This window comes from Otolemur garnettii, unplaced genomic scaffold (assembly GCF_000181295.1).
Source record: "Otolemur garnettii isolate 467f Iridium unplaced genomic scaffold, OtoGar3 scaffold00084, whole genome shotgun sequence".
In the NCBI taxonomy this organism is placed as follows: Eukaryota; Metazoa; Chordata; class Mammalia; order Primates; family Galagidae; genus Otolemur; species Otolemur garnettii.
The window spans coordinates 7,167,609-7,188,142 of record NW_003852479.1 but is presented as its reverse complement, the minus strand read 5'-3'; the positions used below and the strand labels follow the sequence as shown (position 1 = coordinate 7,188,142).

The window sequence follows — 20,534 nt, the reverse complement described above, 5'->3', positions numbered from 1 at the left end:
TGGGGCAGATTTTGCAAATAACCCAATACCCTTATGCCGTGGCTGATGATGCCAAGCCCACCTGGCCCCTTATTCACTTTGCTCACTGCCCACAGCAGTCTTCACTGCATTCTCCTTCCTCAAACCAGTAGGTTTCTCCCCATAAATGTAGCACATTAGAAAAACAAGTTGGTGAAAGCCAATGCTTACTTAGAGTTGGGGGTTTTGCCTTTATTTACAGGAATACAAAACCAAAACCAATTCTAGCTGAGCTTGTTGTCAAACTGCTCTTTATCTGCCTCGGGTCCGGGTTAGAGTGAGTGGAAGGCACACAGGGAAAGAAGACGACGAAGAGGAAATGCCTGAATTTTAAAGGTGCTTGCAGGTTGGCTAAATTGGCGTTTTAGTGACAAAGAGGCTGCAGTGATTTCAGACGCAGTCATGGGAAACGGCCTTAGAAATGTGAATTTTTCTTCAGGAAATGCGTGTTATTTGAAAATGGCCATGTCAGAAGGAGGTAGATGGTGGGCTGATTTGGGGGCAGATAGGTGGATTTTTCTGTGTGCATCAGAACTGCCGGGAGGTGATAAAGTTGGGTGGTAACTTGGTTTGGCCAGTGCAAGAGGGGCCAGCTAAGCCCAGAGCTCGCTGTGTGGACTGGCCACTCAGCAATAAATCAGCAGCGGGTGAGAGGGGAGAGAGTGGGGAATAGGGCTGCATTACATGACACAAGGCAGAGTCATAAAACGCACAGCTGAGGGGCCGTTAGAGAATGTTTGTTCCATCCATATCATTTTACCAGCGAGGAAACAGAGGCCTGAGAGGTGCATGGATTTCCAGGACCAGCAGTTGCTGGTAAAGGTCAGAGTAGGACCTCGTCCAGCATGGCAGCCTTGTGGTCCCCAGAGATGTGTGGGGATACGGGGTGGCCAAATTTGGTTTACTGTCCATTACTGAGCTTTCTGGTCACTTTTCACAGGTCAGAATTGTGGCATGTTCATCTTTCAAGCTCTTGTGCAGCAAATCCCCATGTTTCTGTGGAGAGCTGACAGCCTGGGTTTATGTACCAGGGCCTTCTTCTTCATTTTAACTTAATATTGAGTAAAAGGAGAAATAAGCATCAAATTAGTGACGTGGAGGGTTTTTGACCCCAAAACTTGGAGAATTGGAAGGAGAAAAAAATGAAGGTCATTTGCGTTGGCAATTTTCAGAAGTTAACCACACAGCTATTTGGGTAGACTTTATTTTTCTGGATTTTCTTAGTTGAGAATACAAGATATGGTGGACATGAAAGATATGTAGGTATGAAATCCTTTTTCCTTTTTTTCTCCTCCAATTGGGCATTGTGGATCTTGAAGACAAGAAAGAAAAAAAAACCAAACCATGCATTTAATTTACGAAAAAGACCCCCAAATGTACTTTTCCTTAGGAGATGTACTACATTGCAATTCTCTTACTCAGAGGCTCTGATGTTTTTAAATTAAAAAGAAAGCCAGTTCGTATATAAATATCAGAGAATAGCTTCTTTGACTCAATCCTTGCTTGCCAATGTGCCCTTTTATGAGATAGGGTCATTTGTCATGTAGGAAAAGCAGGATTAATTAACTGTGGAAAATGCACCAAGTATGGAAACTGTGAGTTCTAAAATATTTCCACATAAAATACGGGAAAAGAAGCACAGATGAGCCTGAAAGTCAGTGGGACAGTTTTTTTTTCTTCTGAGGGCTTAAAAAAAAATCTCTCCATCACACAAATCAAACAGTCTATTATAGACACAGTCTTCCCATATGTCTGACACGTAAACAGACGAGGAATGTACTTCATTTCCACATAAATTGTGTGGTTTCGAAATTCAGTTCTGTTCACCCTTGAACTCCAGTGAACAGGTCACTTGTGGGCCTAACCGGATGGCAGCACTTTTAATGGAAGGAATCGTGGAAGGGGAGAGCCACATAATTTTGTAGCTCCTGAAAGAATCAAACTAAACAAAATAAAAATCACCCTCAAGATCTCTAAGGGAAAATGAAAAAAAATTCCAAAGGAATTGCCCAAGAAAGGTGTATAGGCCACCGCAGCCTTGGGGACGCCGTCATCTGTGAGCCACCTGGTCGCTCTGTGTTTTTGTTGCAGTTTGGCTGGGGGTGGGTTTGAACCTGTCACCCTCAGTATATGGGGCCAGTGCCCTACCCACTCAGCCACAGGTGCCACCCGTTGCTCTGTGTTTTTACTCTATGTTTTTAGCTTGTGGTTTACTCTGCTGTTGGATGAAATGGGGGCTAAGTTGAATATTGCAACATCATTCAGAAGACATGGTAACCGTTTCAAAGATGAACCGTACCCTGTACCTCCAGGTCTGTCTTTATGTACACATTTGATTTTTCTTAATAAAATTAACAAAGATTCCATTTATTTATAGTTTTCTTCTGGTTTCTGCAATAGCAGCGTGGTCCACAATTTGTTGTTATCACAGATCATCAACTTGACTTGGGCTTGTGTGGTACATGGGCTTATCCCCAGCTATTTCCAGGTCTGAACCTCAAGGGCAGATTTAATTTGGGGTAAAGGGATTAATGTAAATGGGAATTTTTTTTCCCCTGGCAGGTGAATAAAAGTGCTTTATAAACAAATAGAAAAGTGCGTTTTTCAAAGATAAAGGACGTGGACATGGAACTGGTGATTCTTCATTCAGTCAGGCGGCATCAGGACACAGCTTTCAAGTAGCCCAGTGTTGTCACAGAGTGGCGACAGGAGCAATGTATCTCCCCCTTTCCACTCTCCTCCCAAATATGTGGTAGGTTGTAGAGTTAGTCTGTACGGTTCCAGTACAGGACTTTGCAAAGTGAAACAACAGGCCCACAGGCGTCCATCTCCTGTCTCTTTTTGTTTTAACATGTCCTCTAGGGTTGCTTCAGCTGCCAGTTCCAGATGTGACTGTGTGTGTCCCTGTGTAGGTTTACGTAAGCTGAAGAGCCACACTCCTTTGACAGAAACCAGACCATATGTAACAAAAGCAAAAATCTGTATTACTGGGTTTTCAGGAAAGAGACGTGATTATCAGAAATATTTGGGGGCAATTCCAGGCTTTTTGGTAAACATTGATGACTCAAGATACAGGATGATCATTTCTCTGTGATAGGAAATACTGGGCAGCCAAAGTCTTGTGAAGTTCCTGGCACTAAATAAATAAATAAGTAAGTAATAATTTGGTGCTTGATAAATTCTGATCTCAGGCGGTAGAACCAGAGATAGGTTGGAATGCCGACCCCGCCTTTTACTAGCTATGCATCATTGAACATTTATTTAACTTCTTTTTGCCCCAGTTATTTGTAAAGTTGGGATAATTTAAGTTATTAGGTTATTGTGAAAGTTAAATGAGTTTGTACCTGCAGGTTGCTTAGAGCAGAAATTGATGTACAGTCCTCGATAAACATATTACACTGCTGCTCTGATTCCTTCTTCTGTGACTACAGCAGTGCCAGCACCAATGGCTGACACCTCTGACTGTCAATGGAAAGCCGTTTCCAAAGTCATTGCACAGGGAGCATCGTCAGGTGGTTATGCTTTAACAACTGAGCAATGAGCGAGTTCATCTGTGTATCTCGTCACACCGAGCTTTGGTGTAATGTAGACACAGAGCTCCATTAAACAAACAAACAACAGAATTCAGCCTCCTATCTGGGTCAAAGAAGAATTTAAATTATATGTTCCTAGGGGATTTGCAAAGGCAAATGATTTTTGGGGGGGTCTAATGAAACACAAACAGACATCTCCATAACACTGAACTGACAAATGGTAAATTAAAACTTTCTTGCAAACACATTATTCTTCAAGCCAGATTTCGTTAGCTTAAGCCTTAATAATATCAGTGATCACCTATTCCTTAAGGGGGGGCTATGAAAATTAATGTTGGTAAAGGGTTTTGGAGGTGTAGCAGCCATGTAAAATAGTACTTTATTTACATTCCATCGCAGACCTGTGCCCAATGTAATAAAGAAGTTATGCTAACTACACGAAAAACTAGATGCTTAAGATATGACGGTATGAAGGAAATAAAAGGGGAAATTCAAATGTACCGTATGGTTTATAATGCCAAAATTTTAAAATGCATAGTATGTTCATACAACTCTGTGATTTTTATGGTGTTTGCCCCTGTGGGATGGAGTACTCTCAATTCTACTTTATTTGCAGAGAAATAGATTATGGTAGAGGGAGAAAGGACAAAAAATACTAGCATTAATGTGGATGTACATCTAAGGATGCAGAAATACCTGAGAAAGTTCTTAACTTTTTTTTTTTTTTTTTGCAGTTTTTGGCTGAGGCTGGGTTTGAACCCACTACCTCCGGCATATGGGGCTGGCGCCCTACCCCTTTGAGCCACGGGTACCACCCCTTAACATTTTTTTCCCCTTTGGTTTGGGAGATTAAAAAATTTTTATTCCTAAATATTCCTCAATAAGTATATTGAATATCAACCATCCATTTATTCAATAGTATTTATTACATGCGATCAGGTACCAGGAACCATTATAGGGACTCTTAGAGAAGAAAGCAGGTGAAACTCCCTTTCCTCAAGAAGACCTTGCTCTTAAGGGGAGAGTAGGAATGATTTATAATAGTTAACATATATTCCTAGGATTTTATTTTCTTTGTTGCTATTGTGAAAGGTATTGAATCTTTTTTTTTTTTTTTGCAGTTTTTGGCTGGGGCTGGGGGTTTTAACCCACCATTTCTGGCATATGGGGCCGGCACCCTACTCCTTTGAGCCACAGGCGAGTGGCTCAATTGGTTCAATTCTCAGCTTAACTATTGGCTGAGTGGTGTAGGAATGCTACTGATTTATGTACATTGATTTTGTAACCTGAGACTTTGCTGAATTTATTTATCAATTCCAGGAGTCTCTTGGCAGAGTTGCTGGGCTTTTCTAGATATAAGATCATATCATCAGCAAAGAGTGATAGTTTGACCTCTTCTTTCCCCATTTGGATAGGTTTTGTTCCATCTCTTGCCTGATGCCTCTGGCTAGAACTGCCAGCACTATGTTGAATAGAACCAGTGGTAATCAGCAACCTTGTCTAGTTTCAGCTCTGAGCAGGAATGCTCTTAATTTTTTCCCTTTCAGCATAATGTTGGCTATGGGTTTGTCATATATGGCTTTTATAATTTTGAGGTATGTTCCATCTATGCCTATTTTTTAAGAGTTCTTATCCCAAAAGGGTATTTGAATTTGTCAGATGCTTTTGTAAGCTATAGTGCAAGGTTATAGTAACCAAAACAGCATGGTACTGACATAAGGACAGAGACACAGACCAATGGGACAGATCAGAGAACCCAGATAAAAAACTATCCTGATATTGCATCTGATCTTTGACAAAACAGACAGTAGCAATGGAATGCCTGGGGCAAGGAATGCCTGTGCAATACTTGGTTCTGGAAACTGGATAGCCACACGTAGAAGACGGAAACAGGACCCACACCTCTCACCACTCAGAAGAACTAACTTGCGATAGATAAGAGACCTAAGGCATAAAACTATAACAATTCTAGAAGAAAATGTTGGAAAAACTCTTACAGTTATCAGTCTAGGCAAAGAATTTATGAAGAACACCTCCAATGCAATCACAGCAACAACAAAAATAAATAAATGGGACCTGATCAAGGTACAAAGGTTTTGCACAGCCAAGGAAATAATTCACAACGTGAAGAATGGGAGAAAATATTTTCATGTTATGCATCTAATAAAGGGCTGATAACAAGAATCTATGAAGAACTCAAGCAAATCAGTGAGAAAAAGTGAAACAGCCCGTGGCTCAAAGGAGTAGGGCGCTGGCCCCATATGCCAGAGGTGGCGGGTTCAAACCCAGCTCTGGCCAAAAACTGCAAAAAAAAAAAAAAAAAAAAAAGAAGTGGGCAAATGACATGAATAGAAACTGTTCAAAAGAAGATACTAATGGCACCAAACATGAAAGAATCATTAATGTTTCTAGTCACCAGAGAAATGCAAATTAAATCCAGTGAGGTATCACCTAACTCAGTGAGAATGGCTTTTATTAGAAAGTCCCAAAACAACAGGTGTTGGTGTGGATGCAGAGAAATTGGAACACTGACACACTGCTGGTAAGACTGCAAGCTCTTACACCTTACATGGAAGGTGGTATGGTAATACCTCAAAGAACAACAGTGGACCTTCCATTTGACCCAGCAATCCCACTACTGGGTATTTGCCCAAGGAAAAAAAGACATTTTATAAAAACACAAGGCACTTTTCATAATTGCAAAGATGTGGAGGCAACCTAAGTGGCCATCAATACGTGAGTGGATAAACAAAATGTGGTGTATGTATCCCAGGGAGTGCTACTCAGCCATAAAGAAGTGAACTAATACCACTCCTATTAACCCGGATGGAACTGGAGACCATTCTTCTAAGTGAAGCATCATGAGAATGAAAAAAAAAACCACCACAAATACTCACAATTAAATTGGAACTGATCCATCAACACTTATCAGCACGTATGGAAATAACACTCCTTGGAAATCAAGCAGATGGGGAGAGGGGTAAGTTCACACCTAATGGAGACTATGAGCAGTGTGTTGGTGGTGGGACACTTATAACTTGGACTCAAACTGTACAAAAGCAGTTCACGTAACCAAAGTGTTTGTACCCGTACAATATTATTCTGAAGTAAGATAATTAACAGCCTCTAGGGGCCAGGCACCTCACGAGTCTGACGAAGCACGGCCCAGCTGTGACTTTACAGGGATCTAGAGGCCTCATGATGACACTTGGTTCTCAGCCCTGCTGTTGGGGACAGTGTGGGGTGGGGGTGGGGAGGTAGGAAGTGACTGGAGATCACAACACATATCTCTTGCCCTCGAGAAGCTTATGGTTTAATAAGACAAACGAACCATATACCCACAATTAAAATACAAAATAGAATTTCAACAAACTTTTATTTTTATGGAATTATTTTCTGTGGAGTTTTAGAAAAATTAAATGCTGGACTTACATTCTATCACCATCTCCTTCAATCCTTAAATCTTTGGTTCACCACCATTCAATTGCTTGGCCTATTCCCATACATTAAACTTGCAGGGTGATGCCGTCAATCTCTGAGATCATAGAACCTACATTGGGTAATGATTCAGTATTTGGCCTCCAGGCACGTAAAGACACAACCCGTCTCAGACAGATTGCTCCTGTTTTTTAAAGATTTCTAAGAGCTCTAATCCGTAACCTCCAATGGTCATCTCTTCCAGTGTTTAATATTATTCCTGTATTTATTATTGTCAGGAAGATTCTCTTTATGTTCTATTCACTTTTCCCGTTTCGTCTTATTTGATAGTTTGTGAAAATGAAGGACAGTCAGTGTCATTCTTATCAGATCCTTCACACTTGATTCTTTATCACTTTTTCAGGTAAAATGACTAGAATTCTCTTTTCTCTTAGGATCAGCTTTTCATTCTGCTTGTACTTTGTGGGACTGTCTGTGCTTAGTGCCTTCATTCTGTAAGACGGGAACGTAGTGCCGGGCTATGTGGCCCACTTTCTGTGGGTCTCCGCGTTATGGACTGTCAGAGAAAGGAAGCCTCGTCTGCCGCTGAGTGTCACACTCCGTGGTTCAGAGCGGTTCACCAGGAGCACACTCAAACCCAGCTGGACATGTGCTCAGTCCGAAGCTCTCGCTTTTGTGCCTTCCCAGGCTCTCTTTAACCTCTTTTGCATTCTCTTGTTTTCTGCATTAAACTTCATTTTGTTTCTTGGACAACTCTTTAATTTTTAACCATTTATTCTGAAGTCTTTTGCTGTCTTTTTATTTTAGTTTTTTTCCTCCAAGGAGGATATTGTTTATATCTTTTAGTGTGGCAGCAATAACACACCTTGGTTGTGAACTTGCTTATGTGTAACTCACGTCATATTCTCTAAGCAGGGATTCATAGAGTAAGTGCACCCATCTCTACAGTAGGTGGGGTTTGGAGGGGCCAGAATTTGGCCAGTTCTTACTGACTGAAAGTAATCATGATTGATCAATTTTTAAGAATTAGGTTACAATAAAATATTTGCCAAAAATGACTTTAAAGTCTCTACAAATCTTGAAATATTATCAAGTCTTAACTATGGCATTAATCCTTAGTTTATGCACCTTTTGGAGGAGTAAATATGGGAGGCTGGGTTGGCACGTACAGATCCTAGGATGTAAGTGGATATGCTGTGGGGTGGGGGAGAGAAAGGGAGAGAGAGAGAGAGAGAGAGAGAACCGTGTCACTTGTGAGTCGCCTGGATGAAGTGCAGGTTTGGGGCAGAGTGTGCACCCCAGGGATGCAGCGGGTCCCTTAGTGGAGGAGGCCTCTGTCCCTCCGGCGCCTCTGGTTACCGAGGCATCAGCGGACTTTCTCTTGGGCTTGCCCCTCAGAAAGCGTTTTTCACCCCTCCTACCACTTATTCATTCATCCACCTAAGCCCCTCATCGTGTGCCGGGTACTCTGCTAGTACTTTATAAAACAAAATCTTTCAAGTTTTTACTTTGTAATGGAAGAAACTGAGGCTCAGTGAGACTAAGAAAATCTCAAAAGGTCCAGAGCAACCCCAGCAGGCTGATCGCCCAGTTTGTGTTCACTTCGCTACATGCCAAGCGCCCCTCCTCTGACTGCTTGTTTGCTGCACGTGTGTGCGTGTGTACATGTGTGCATATATGTGTGTGTGTGCATGTACGTGTGTGTGCGTGCAGGTGCATGTGTGTGTGCATGCAGGTGCATGTGTGCGTGTGTACATGCGTGCATGTAGGTGTGTGCAGGTGCAGGTGTGTGTATGCACGCATGCTTGTGTGTGCATGTGTGTGCACAAGTGTGCTTATGTGTGCGTGTGTCTGTAAATCATGTGCATTTCATTTTATTTAACCCTGGGGACATGCGATGTTTAATTTTGTCATACATACAAGATGACCCCAACAAATCCCAGAAAGACTGGGGAAGCCATCGAAGTTTGCAGAAGGCCCCGGTGTCCCGTCCTGGTGACAAGCTGGGTGTCGCGGCTGGTCTGCCGGGCCGGGACTCTACTGCAAGCTCCTGGGGGAATGAAGGTGTGGGAGCGCAGGTGGAAGGACCAGAGTCCAGCGCTGTGCTAGTCGCGCGGAGACTGCGGGAGGGACTCGGCCCTGTGAGCTCGCGGGCGGGCCGGGGCTGCTGGTGGCCGCTCGGTGCTGCGAGGCACACAACTGGCTGGCGGTGTGACGGGATGAGCCGCGGTGGAACTGGCTGCCGCTTCTCTGGTCTGGTCCTCCCTTAAACCATTTCTTCCGCTTCTCGTCCCCCTACTTCTCTAACGTCCTCCGTTTATTTTTCATTTCCTCTTCCCCTTCTCCCTGCTCGTCCCTTCTTGTGTTTTAGGCCTCAGTCCTCCTGCCGCCTTCTCTCTGATTTGTCTCCTTTTACTCTCTTTTTTCCTATATACGTCGCCCCTTTCTTTCCATTTTTTGTTCTTTTATTCTCTGCTGATCTTTTCTGCAAAGAGTTGCCTGGATCCCTTGACCTCACAAGAAGCGTTCTGACGAAATGCTTAAGAAAAACAAGGTATTATGTATTATCCTACACAGTCTACAATCGCCCCAGCAATTTAGTAACTACAGTCCAATTTAAAACAGGCCTCAAGGCAACAAAAATTGCACCAAACGCCAACTAATTTACCAAACTTATAGGAGGAATATTTGGGAGTCTATTCCCTCCAAGCCATCTGATTCATATTATTGACTCATTTAGAAAACAGAAAGTGAACAGAGACAAGTTTTTAAGGAGTTTGGTTTCATGCAAATGACTTGCAATTGCAGCCCATTATTTTTATACCACGACTTCATTAGTCATATCCCTGTCAGACCCGTGCCCAGTGTCAGATGTCTCCAAAAAGCACACCAGGACGGGCATGGAACTCATCAGCCCGGGTCAAAGGTCGCTCTCATTAAGGAGTCAAAATGAAAACTTTCAGTGTCTCTAACACATCGCATAGCTCACCCTGGTACTCCCACCCCCAGTCCTGAAACCCCAGGCTGGCTAAGCACCTCCAGCTCCCCAGACATTCAAATAAGATCAAGATGACAGCACAAGAAAATGAATAGGGTTCCCACCCGGCTGGACCTCATAATCTGGGACTGATTGAAATGAGCAGAGAGCCGCTTGCCAGGTCTTACAGAGTCGTTTCCTGAGGTTAAACACAACATCTCAAAATGAAGCAATTAGGGGTTTCTGTAAAACGGGAGTCTTTAGTAATTAAAAATGGAAAAAAAAAACAGAGAGAAAGAAAGAAAGAAAGAAAGAAAGAAACTATCATGACAGATACGGAGCAGGCCCATCAGGCAGGGCTGGATGGGCAGGCACATTGCTTATCTTGCCACCTGAGAGGTCAACTTTTGATTACGGAAGCGGTAGGAGAAGAATTTATGTATGAAGATGGGTTTAAGAAATGTGAGGCCCAGAGATCTTGAGAATAAAACCATCTTTCCTGAGACTCTGAGGACAGGATGGGAGCCGCAGATTCCAGGCTCCTTTTGTGTGGTGTCTACTGCTGTCCTGGAGAACTGCCCACTGAGAGAGCTCAGCCCTGCGCTGGGACGTCGGGTGGCACTCCCCAAGACCGTCCCAGCGCTGGTTTCTTTCTTTTCCTTCAGAATCTTCTTCAAGCCATGTTTTAGTACTGGCGTTGGATTTGGGTTCCTAGGAGACTTGAGACAGGGATCACACCCTGTCACCAGCACACTTGGCTGGTCACGGTGGCTTTCAGGTTGATGAACAGATATTCCTGGCGTCGTATGGAGTAAATGTCAAGGGAGTCTCTAGTTGTCAATATGACATTTGGCAAAACCCAAACAAACGAAACGCAGCTTAACAATAGGAAATGTCAGAATGTGGGCACTGTGTATTGACTTCTAGAGAACACACGTTTGCTCTTAAATTTAGAGGTCATTAGGGGCAACTTGATTTAATTCCATGGTAATGTCTGTGCCTTTCTTTCTGCTTGCTTCCTAGATTAATTACTCACACTTCAGTGAGAGTCTCTCTTGGCCTCCATGAAATGTTTTTTCAGGAAAATAAGGGCCTCACAAAAGGCATTTTGCCTCATACTTGTTTTCTGAATTCTTGGTTCTAAATCTTCTTGGTCCCAACTTTGATTGTTTTGCCCGATGGGTTCTTCGAGGGTAACTGGAGATGGACATTTTATTTTATGTGTTTATCTTTAGATATTTGATATGTAGCTTCACGGTGAGTGCGGGAAAAAGAAGCAAGACAGTTAGTGGGCTACAAAGGCATCCCCGGGTACTGTGAGGTGATAGCAGCTGCCTTAAAACTCAAATGAAATAATGCATTTCAGTCCCAAACTGAAAGCATTATTTTAAGCCATCACATTGACTCCAAAGTCCATTCACAAATTTCTGTGCTAAAGTATAAGCAAAGTATAAGCAACTATTCCGTGATGAAGTGGCCAGTCTCTCACGTGAAGGGTGGTACAAGGTATGCCCAGTAAAATGGGCTTCTCCTGAGGGACCCAGTGTAAAACCCTTGTGGGTCACTAGCAGTCTGGTGGTTGCTCACAGTGGGCTGTGTGATCAGTGCTTGGCTGAGAGAGACACTTCAGATTAATAACTGCGCTTCTATAAAAGTTCCCTCTTGAGTTGCACGTAAAAGATGGGATGAAATGGCCACGTTGTGCAGACACACATTGCTTTGTGTGCTGGGCAGAATCTTTGCGGCCTCCTCTCTTTAGCTGCTGTTTGCAGAGCAGCTGATTTGGAACTTGCTTGAGCCTTAACCTGTGCAGAGGTGGCAGCATGTCCTGTTGAGTCAGAGGAGATTTCTGACATTTTTATCTGGGCCTGGCCAGGAGGAATTCAAGGGCTTTCCCTTCTGAAGGGCTGCTTTGTGCCTTCTTCTCTCTTTGGGACCTGAACAACCACCATTTACTCTTCGGCTTCTGGGCTTACCCTTTACCTGTGGCCGGTCGGTTTGGCAGAGCAGAGGCATCACATCCTCCCCGTGCATCTGTGATTGATGCCCTTGGCCCAGGGGCTCCCGCTTGCCCCTCCAGGAAACAGGAGGGCTGCAGAGATAGCGCTCAAGTTTTCTTTCACAGTCCCCATTTCCTAAGTCTAATCACCTTCTGCTGTGGGAAAGAGATGAGATGAGGCCTAAAAAACAGATCATTGTCCGCCTCCTAGATTAATGCAGAGAAAGCGGTATTGTCTGCTGAATGGATAAATCTTCCTGCTGTCACTCAAAACCTAAATTCAACGCTACTTCATTTCTAAGAGGCTTATCTTCCTTGAATAGACCCTTGCAGCTTGAGTAAGAGGCGATGTAATGAAGCGTGTTTTTTTCTTAAGTGAGAAACCTGCTGCAGAGAAGGGGGAAGGCCGTGCAGCTGTTCTGAAGGGGCTCTGCAGACTCTCGAAAGACTTGTCGTTTATCTGGTCTTGCATGACATCAAATGATAGAAGATCAAGTTCAAAATCTGCCAGAGCAGCTCAAAAGGGCTTCTTCATCTGTTAATTAAATAATGGTTATTAACATACAATGTCGTGCAGCTGGGATTCGTAGCAAACGTTACGGGAAAAATATTGCCTTAGCTTTCAACACTTCCCCTTCTGTCTGTGTTTATTAGGAGGCAAGTAGCTTGGGAAGTGGCAATGGTTTTGCCTGGATCCGAAAGTTAATATTGATGCCATAATATGTGGTTAAATGAAAGGGCAGCTAGACAGGTGGGTATTAGGCAGATGGATAAATTCAAAGTGACATGCTGAGATCACTGAGGAGCGGACCCTTTTGTGCACGCTTGTAATTAATTCAGCGGTCCCCACAATGTGGGCTCACCGACTTCTTCTGGAAAGTTAAATACATGCAACACACACACACACAAACGTACAATTACTATAAATAATTGCTTACTTTGGTGTGACTTAGACTACTGTACTACGCTGAAGTTTAATTTGAACTTTGGAATAGATGTCAAGATTTTCATCACTGCAATAAATTTTACTGGATAAGGATAATTTTAGCAATGTTTCGTCATCTCCTGGCTGGAGCTCGTGTGTACAAGTTAACAGAATTGCATTTATGAATGTTTTGCTTTATTAGTCTGCGTGTAATAAAATGGTACCGTATTTAAGCTTAGGGCTACAGAAAGTAGGCTCAATCCTTCAGAAAAGAAAATGGTATGGAAAGGTGTTAATGTCTAACAGTAATTTTGTCCCTCGTGGTAATTTACTTTTAAAAATGCTATCACTGAGGAAGTTCTGATGAGTCTTTAATTCCCACTACGTCTGAGCTTGAAGGAAATATTGATAGGAAAATAACTTAAAAAACTTGTATTTTGCGATTTCAAGTTTGTATCACACATCTTTAAGTTGTCTAAAGCAATGATTTTATAGTTGTTAATGTTTGTAACTTAGACTCCCCTTGGTCCATGGTAGTTAATTATTTAATCCTTTAATACTTATGACAAAAAACCACTGTGCTGAGGAACAGCAGTCCCCTTTCTTTGTATCTAACATCAGCTCTGACTGTTTTTCTACCTTGATTATTGGCCCTAATTTGGCTAAGGAATGCATGGCTGATTGAAGACCTCACCTACGTCTCCGGCTTTGACTCTTCCTCAGCTAAGACTATCACTCGGTCAGTAAACAGTGGGCACCGTTAACTGATGTGAACTTCACTCCCCCGGTCTCCTCTAGGTCCTCTTAGAACATGCAAAGACGTTTCCAATAAATGCACAAAGGAATGGGAGAGAGTGAAAAGTACGTGGCAATTAAAGTTAGTTTGGATGTCGTTGAGAGTTGCATGATTTCAAAGAATATTCTGAACCCTAATTGAAGCTCAATTGAATTGTTTGAGCTTCTAATTACTGTCTGAATCATTCATAACGCTATGGGTCTGGTGTTCAGTGAAGGACCCAGGGAAAGGCCAGCTTGCTGGGGGCTGAGCCAGTTGCCTTATAGATTCATGGAAGTTCGTGTGCGGCCGCAGGCAGAGACAGATGGCTAGTGTAAGCTGTCCTCACTGACTGGGAGGCGGCTGCAGCGCGGGGCGTGCGGATGGAGCACCTGCAATATTGTCCCTGACCTGTTACCTGCTTCTCAGTGCTGTGGCTCAGACAAGATTATAGTGGGGTTTTGTTTAGGTATTTAAAAAAATTTCAGATTCATATATGGGTACAAATGATTAGGTTACATTGTTTGTGTTTGTTAGGTAAAGTCCAAGTTGTAGTTGAGTCCTTCACCAGGGAGGTGTGCCATGTACCCTACATTGTACCGGTTAGGTGAGAGCTCACCAGTCCCTCTCCTCTCCTCTCCCCTCACTCCTCCCTTCCCCCTGCTTGAATTTAATCATGTATGTTTCTTATGTGGTTGTTTATCTACTGGTTTCGTGTTAGTATTGAGTATACTTGATACTTGCATTTCCTTTCTTGTGATGCTTTACTAAGAAGAAATGTGTTCCAAGGCCATCCAGGTAAATATGAAAAACGTCAAGCCTCCATCTTTCTTTATGGCTGAATAGTATTACATGGCATATACACACCACGGTTTGTCAATCCATTCCTGAGTTGATGGGCAGTTGAGTTGTTTCCACATCTTGGTGATTGTGAATGGAGCTGCAATAAACAATGTAGGGCAAATGTCCTTCTGATAAAAAGTTTTTCTTCTGGGTAGATGCCAAGTAGTGGGATTGCAGGGTCAAATGGGGGGTCTACTTTTAGCTGTTTGAGGATTTCCCCTCCTTCTTTCCAAAAGGCCTGAATTAATTTGCAGTCCCACCAGCAATGTAGAAGTGTCCCTTAGCCTTTAAAGCATTTACTGTGTGCTGGGCACTGTACTGAGCCTCTTTGCACACTAGCTCATCTCACCCTCACAAGAACGCTGGGGGCAAGTTACTAGTTTCCTCATATATTCTTGTCATGTGAGGAAAGAGAGAGACAGACATGTTAATTACCTTGCTTAGAGTCACTCAGGTTGGAAGTGGCACATCCAGGATTCAAACCCAGGAAGTCTTGGCTCCAGAGTTCATGCTCTTCTTAGCTGCACACCAACTCATGACTGAGCAAGCCTTAGCCAGTGAAGAAGTCGAGACCCTTAGCATGTGCTTCTGTCTCGGCCAGGCTGACACTGTATAGCATCCAGATTGGTGATTTGATATTAACCCCAAGTCCCCAGATTATGGATGGCATTCACAGAGTTGAGAAGCAATAAATGCTATGTATGTGTGTGCATACATGTACATGTGCATATATGTGCATGTGTGTGCATATGTGTATATGTATGTGCATGTATGTGTGCATACATGTGTGCACGTCTGTGCATACCTGTGTGCACATGTATGTGTGCATTGATGTGTGTGCATGTGTGTATATATGTGTGTGCATGTGTATGCATATGTGTGCATGTATGTGTGTGCATATGTGTGTGCATACATGTGTCTATGTGTGTGCATACATGTGTGCATGTGTCTGTGCATATGTGTGTGCATATGTGTGCATGTATGTTTGTGCATATGTGTGCATACATGTGTGTGCATGCATTTGTGCATATGTGTGTGCATATGTATGTGGGTGCATATGTGTGCATGTATGTGTGTTCATATGTGTGTGTGCATATGTGTGTTAGAAAATGAATTCCTAATCATGGACCTTTTGATGAATCACTGAGCCTTTCCAAGTTTCACCCATACTGTTATGCTAAAAGATGCATTTGAAATTCCTACCATAGTACTTGGTACAGAGTACATCCTGTTATGACTGGAAGTGATGCTGAGTGCTGAGGTTTAACTAGATAAATGAAGTAATTAATGCCTTGCTATTAGAGAATCCATTGTTTGCTGGGAGGTTGAGGAAGGCCATGTTTATGGTAAGGTATGAATAAACTCCCTTTTCTTTGGCTGAGTAAAAATTCTAATACCTTTTCTGATATGTCACACTGCAGTGAGGTTTTTCGGGGACTTGGGGTGCATTTCATCTTGAACTACGAATTGCAAAGATTTTTATTGTCTTTTGTCACAAACACAGTGTCCTTTTATTGTGGTTTTTGATGTGTTAAATATGTTTTTATGGCCCCTTTTGTCTGTTGTGCCTAGCATACTGTTGGTACTTAATAAACGTTAAATAATAATAATGTATGTGCATGTGAGATTTGTGGAAGGAAATGACATACTGTTTAGGGATCTGAGATTGTTCTTCTGGTGCCCGGGGAAAACATACAGATGAGCGTATTACTGGGAATAGATTAGAGAGAGCCATCGATAGCAATGTCATCTCCCTAAAATATGACGTGGCTCCATCAGCACAAATCATCCACTCCACCTCCCACCTTCCATCACCATGGAACTCTGATGCAGAAAGTTGCATTCCAGGATTAATAGGAATGGGTATATAGGCGCCTTAGAATTTTGCAAATTAGCAAATGATGCTGTCTTTTCTTACTTATCAGTACCTTTGTACAATTTGCAGGGCAACACCAGGTAAGCTTTGGAGTGTTTCTTTTTAACTCTTAAAGGATTGTTCCCATTTTGTGAGTGTTCTGCTTTAGACCCCGAGGTGAAGTGGAGGGGCTCCCAATCCTGTCCTTTCAGGGAGGACATCCCCCAATTGATATCTTTGTCAGTAAGGAGACACCTGCGTCTGTGCAGTCCCACCACAGCAATCCACCAGTCTCTTTCCTTTCCCAGCTGGGAGGCGGCCCAGAATATCAGCTTTCTGTGCTGTGCCAAAAGCCCCAGTGTTTGTGTAAGATAAAGATGAGACGCGGCGGCCTCCCCCAAGGCTCATCTGTTCACATGTGTCATTTGGCTCGGCCCTGATTAGCTCATTAGCCAAGAAGGCAGGAAGACGTGCAGCCTGGAGTTTGTGATTCATCAGGCCCTCTCCTCTTTGGGGGACAGTGTTGGTATCCTCTGCCAGTCTCCCCAGAGTCTGGCTTCTGCAGCCCCTCAGGGAAGAGTTTGTTGCATGTATTTGCCCCCGAGGGCACAGCTTCCCTGCTGGAGAGACAGGTGGGTTAGATGCAGAAAGGGATTCACTGCTATTCGTTGTTCTTTTTTTTTTTTTTTTTAAAGAATTTTTTGTTGCTTTCAGAGAACATATTTTGATGGATCCAATATTGAAGGTGAAACTTTCTTATGGGCTGTGAGATGGAGGGTCTTTAATGCTTTTTATGTTCAAAGGTTTCTTCTCAGAAGCTCTTGTGAGGTCGTAAATTGCAGGTAGCAACAGGTGTGTTTTCCCCTTAGTACAAAGGCCAAGTGTAAGTTTTTTGCTAGTTAAAGAGGGTCTGCTCCTTTCTTTTTGACCTTGATTTTTTAGCGATATTCTGCATGGCCCCCGCTTTGGCTGCTTTATTCCCTGGCCCGTCCAATTACCATTTCTATCAGCGCTTCGGAAAGATTATGCTTTTTGGGTGTTCTGTAGATGTCTTTCCAGTGGCTTCACTTGGTGAATGTGACAAGTTTTGTGTTTTCACCCTCCCCTCATTGAATTGAAAAGTTTTTTTGATAAATACAGGCCAGTAAGTGCCCAAAGGCAGTGTTTGAATGGCTGCTAAGTCTTTCAAGGTTAGGACTTAACCTCCGTTCTCCCTAATTCAACTCCAACCTTCAGTCTGAAGCCAATCAAGAATATCAGATGATACTTAAACAATGAAGGATTTCTGATATGCAGGTACTGCCTCTGTTCAATAGGATTGCAAATTCTTTGTGTGAAGAAAGTCGGTTTTGCTCTAAAGTACTGTCACAAAAAGTGAAATTACCATTCGCTTGGAATGATGCCATTCATCATTGTCAGAATACTAAGCCTTGTAAGTAGCTAGGCCTCTCCAAATTAATGCCTTGTTTTGCATCGGCTAAATTTCCCAAATCCTTGAGGATGGGTCATGCAAAACTCATCTCACCATTTTAATTTATCAATCCAATATGAGTTCTGTGGAAGGGAGCTTCATTCAGTCTTAGGCCTTTTATTTACAGTCTAATTCTAAAAGAAAAGGAAATAAGATATGAAAATAAGTTGGGAAATGAGATAAATCTCTCAGTGAAATCACCAGACCTACTCAGTCCTGTAGCAAAACCTCCATAATTCATTTGTAGGTCAGCTCAAGGGATTAGCCATGACGTATTTGGAAATTCATTTATTTTTATTTTATTTTGCTGTTTCTTATGCATAAGGGTAATGCCGTCCCCAAGGCTTTTCAGGTAGCCCTCAAATCTTGACAACATTTGCTGTCTCTGAGGCCTAAGCCAAAATTAATTTTCAAATAAACAGCATAAAAATGTATGGAGTTGTATAAATTTGAATACAAAATGCATTTGTTTTGTTTGCTTACATACATACATACATACTGTCTGTTCAGCCAAAAACCATAATGTGACATTGAAATTAATGGCCACATGTACATCATGAAAGTCAAAAAAGTTTTTCTTTGAGTTAAAAAAATACAAAACATGCAGCATTTTATTTCATTTCCATCTCAACGTGGTCTCTAACAGATCTTCCTAGAATGTCTTTTACTTGTTAATTTTTCCTACAAGGAAATTAAAAATCTTTCATAAGAAACACTGGTAGCTTGGAAACTGTATGGCTTTTATTAGTTTAAAAGATTCCGTTGTCTTGGGAGGTATAAAGGTATTTTCTTCCTGAAAGTTAAAAAAAAAAAGGTAAGCCAAATTATGCCACTTGATTTCCTCCCTCTGATAAAAGACAGATAAAAGCAATGTAGAACGAAACGGGATGAAATCTGCTGTGGTTCATGTCGCAAAAGAAAAAAAAATTCTGTAGTTTTACAAAGACAGTGCAGGAAGATACCTGTGTGTGTTCCCGCGTAAGGACCAGCCCACAGAGCCTAAAATATTAGGAATGCTCTATTTCTCACTTTCCCAGGCTCAGTCCCTCAACATGGTTTTTAAATAGACTTCCACAAGGGGGCTTTGTGTACATTTGGAAATTTTTTGTTTTGTTTGCTTAGATGTTTCTTAAATATATTAAAAAAACAAACTTCTGCCTAGCAAGGCATTGAGGTTCCATTTCTTGGCCTTTTGAAATCTTTATTATGCAGAAAACAAAACCAGCTACCCCCTCCTGTGTGTCCTCTGAATTGGAAGAAGTCTGTGAAAGCAGAGAGTGGGGGGAGAAGGCTTGGAATCGCTGCGGGATGGTCCCCAGGGCATGGGTCTCTCAGCTCTTGGGACACTGTCCAGCCTCGTTTTGTCCAGTTTTGATTGCCCAGCTGGAAATAGCTGTATATGTGATTGCTTTTTAAAAATGTTTAGCCCATGTTCTAATTGTCTCTTGTGATTTTGGTCCTTATTTTTTCCCCTGTAATTATAGCACCTCTCAATATGGAGTTTTTCATAGTTCTACATAGCTTATTTCTCTGAGAAAAAAGTATTATGGCAATTAACTTTAGGTAATAGGACCAGCAACTCACATCTCTGTACTTTTTCCTGAGGGCATCATGAAAGAGCCTGTAGCTGGAGTTTGAGGCCCTGGCCAGTGATCAGCTAGCAGGATATTCCTAGGAAAGCATTTTCATAGTTCTGGGCCTCAATTTCTTTATTAGTGATGATTTTCAAGGGCCTTCCTATGTCTGGCATGCCAGATTGGATTGCTTCTCTGCCCCTTTTCTGCTATCCAGGGCAGAATCATCAAATACACCAGTGGCGACACTGACATGGGAGGAGGCTACACATGCAGCCTGGCACCTGTGAGCTTTGGAGTGAGGGTCTTCCATTTGAATCTGAGTCCTGCCCTGCACGAGCTTTTGGAGTGGAGATGTTGGAGATGGGCAGATTGTTCCCTAAGTTAGATTCCTTACTGTAGATTGAGCTGTTGTTCTGAGGCTCCTACCAGATGTGCTTTTCAAGGATTTTGAAGTGTATGAGCACTGGCAGGGCCCTGGTGGCACTATGTGTTAGTGTCTGTGGGCCCCTTTCTGAGTTTCTGAGGAGTGGCCAAGGCCCAGCCCTAGTTGGGTTCTAATTCTTGCTGTGTTACTCATACAGGGGGCCTACTGTGTGCACTTCTAATTCCTGCTGTTACTTGTACCTGAGGCCTACTGTGCACACTTCTAATTGTCACTGTGTCACTCATACTGGAGGCCTACTGTGTGCACTTCTAATTCTCACTGTGTCATTCATACTGGAGGCCTACTGTGTGCACTTCTAATTTCTACTGTGTCACTCATACGGGGGCCTACTGTGTGCACTTCTAATTTCCACTGTGTCACTCATACTGGGGACCTACTGTATGCACTTTTAATTCCCACTGTGTCACTCATATGGGGGCCTACTGTGTGCACTTCTAATTCTCACTGTGTCACTCATACTGGGGTCCAACTGTGTCCACTTCTAGTTCTCACTGTGTCACTCATACTGGAGGCCTACTGTGTGCACTTCTAATTATCACTGTGTCACTCATACTGGGAGCCTACTGTGTGCACTTCTAATTATCACTGTGTCACTCATACTGAGGGCCTACTGTGTGCACTTTTATTTCCCACTGTGTCACTCATACTGGGAGCCTACTCTGTGTACTGCTAATTCTC

At 42.7% G+C, this 20,534-nt stretch overlaps 1 protein-coding gene across 2 annotated transcripts in view; it reads left to right on the top strand.

Moving 5' to 3' along the window:
* MECOM (MDS1 and EVI1 complex locus) overlaps positions 1–20,534 on the top strand; it is a 567,302-nt gene that overhangs the window by 77,565 nt on the left and 469,203 nt on the right. The window lies entirely within an intron of this gene.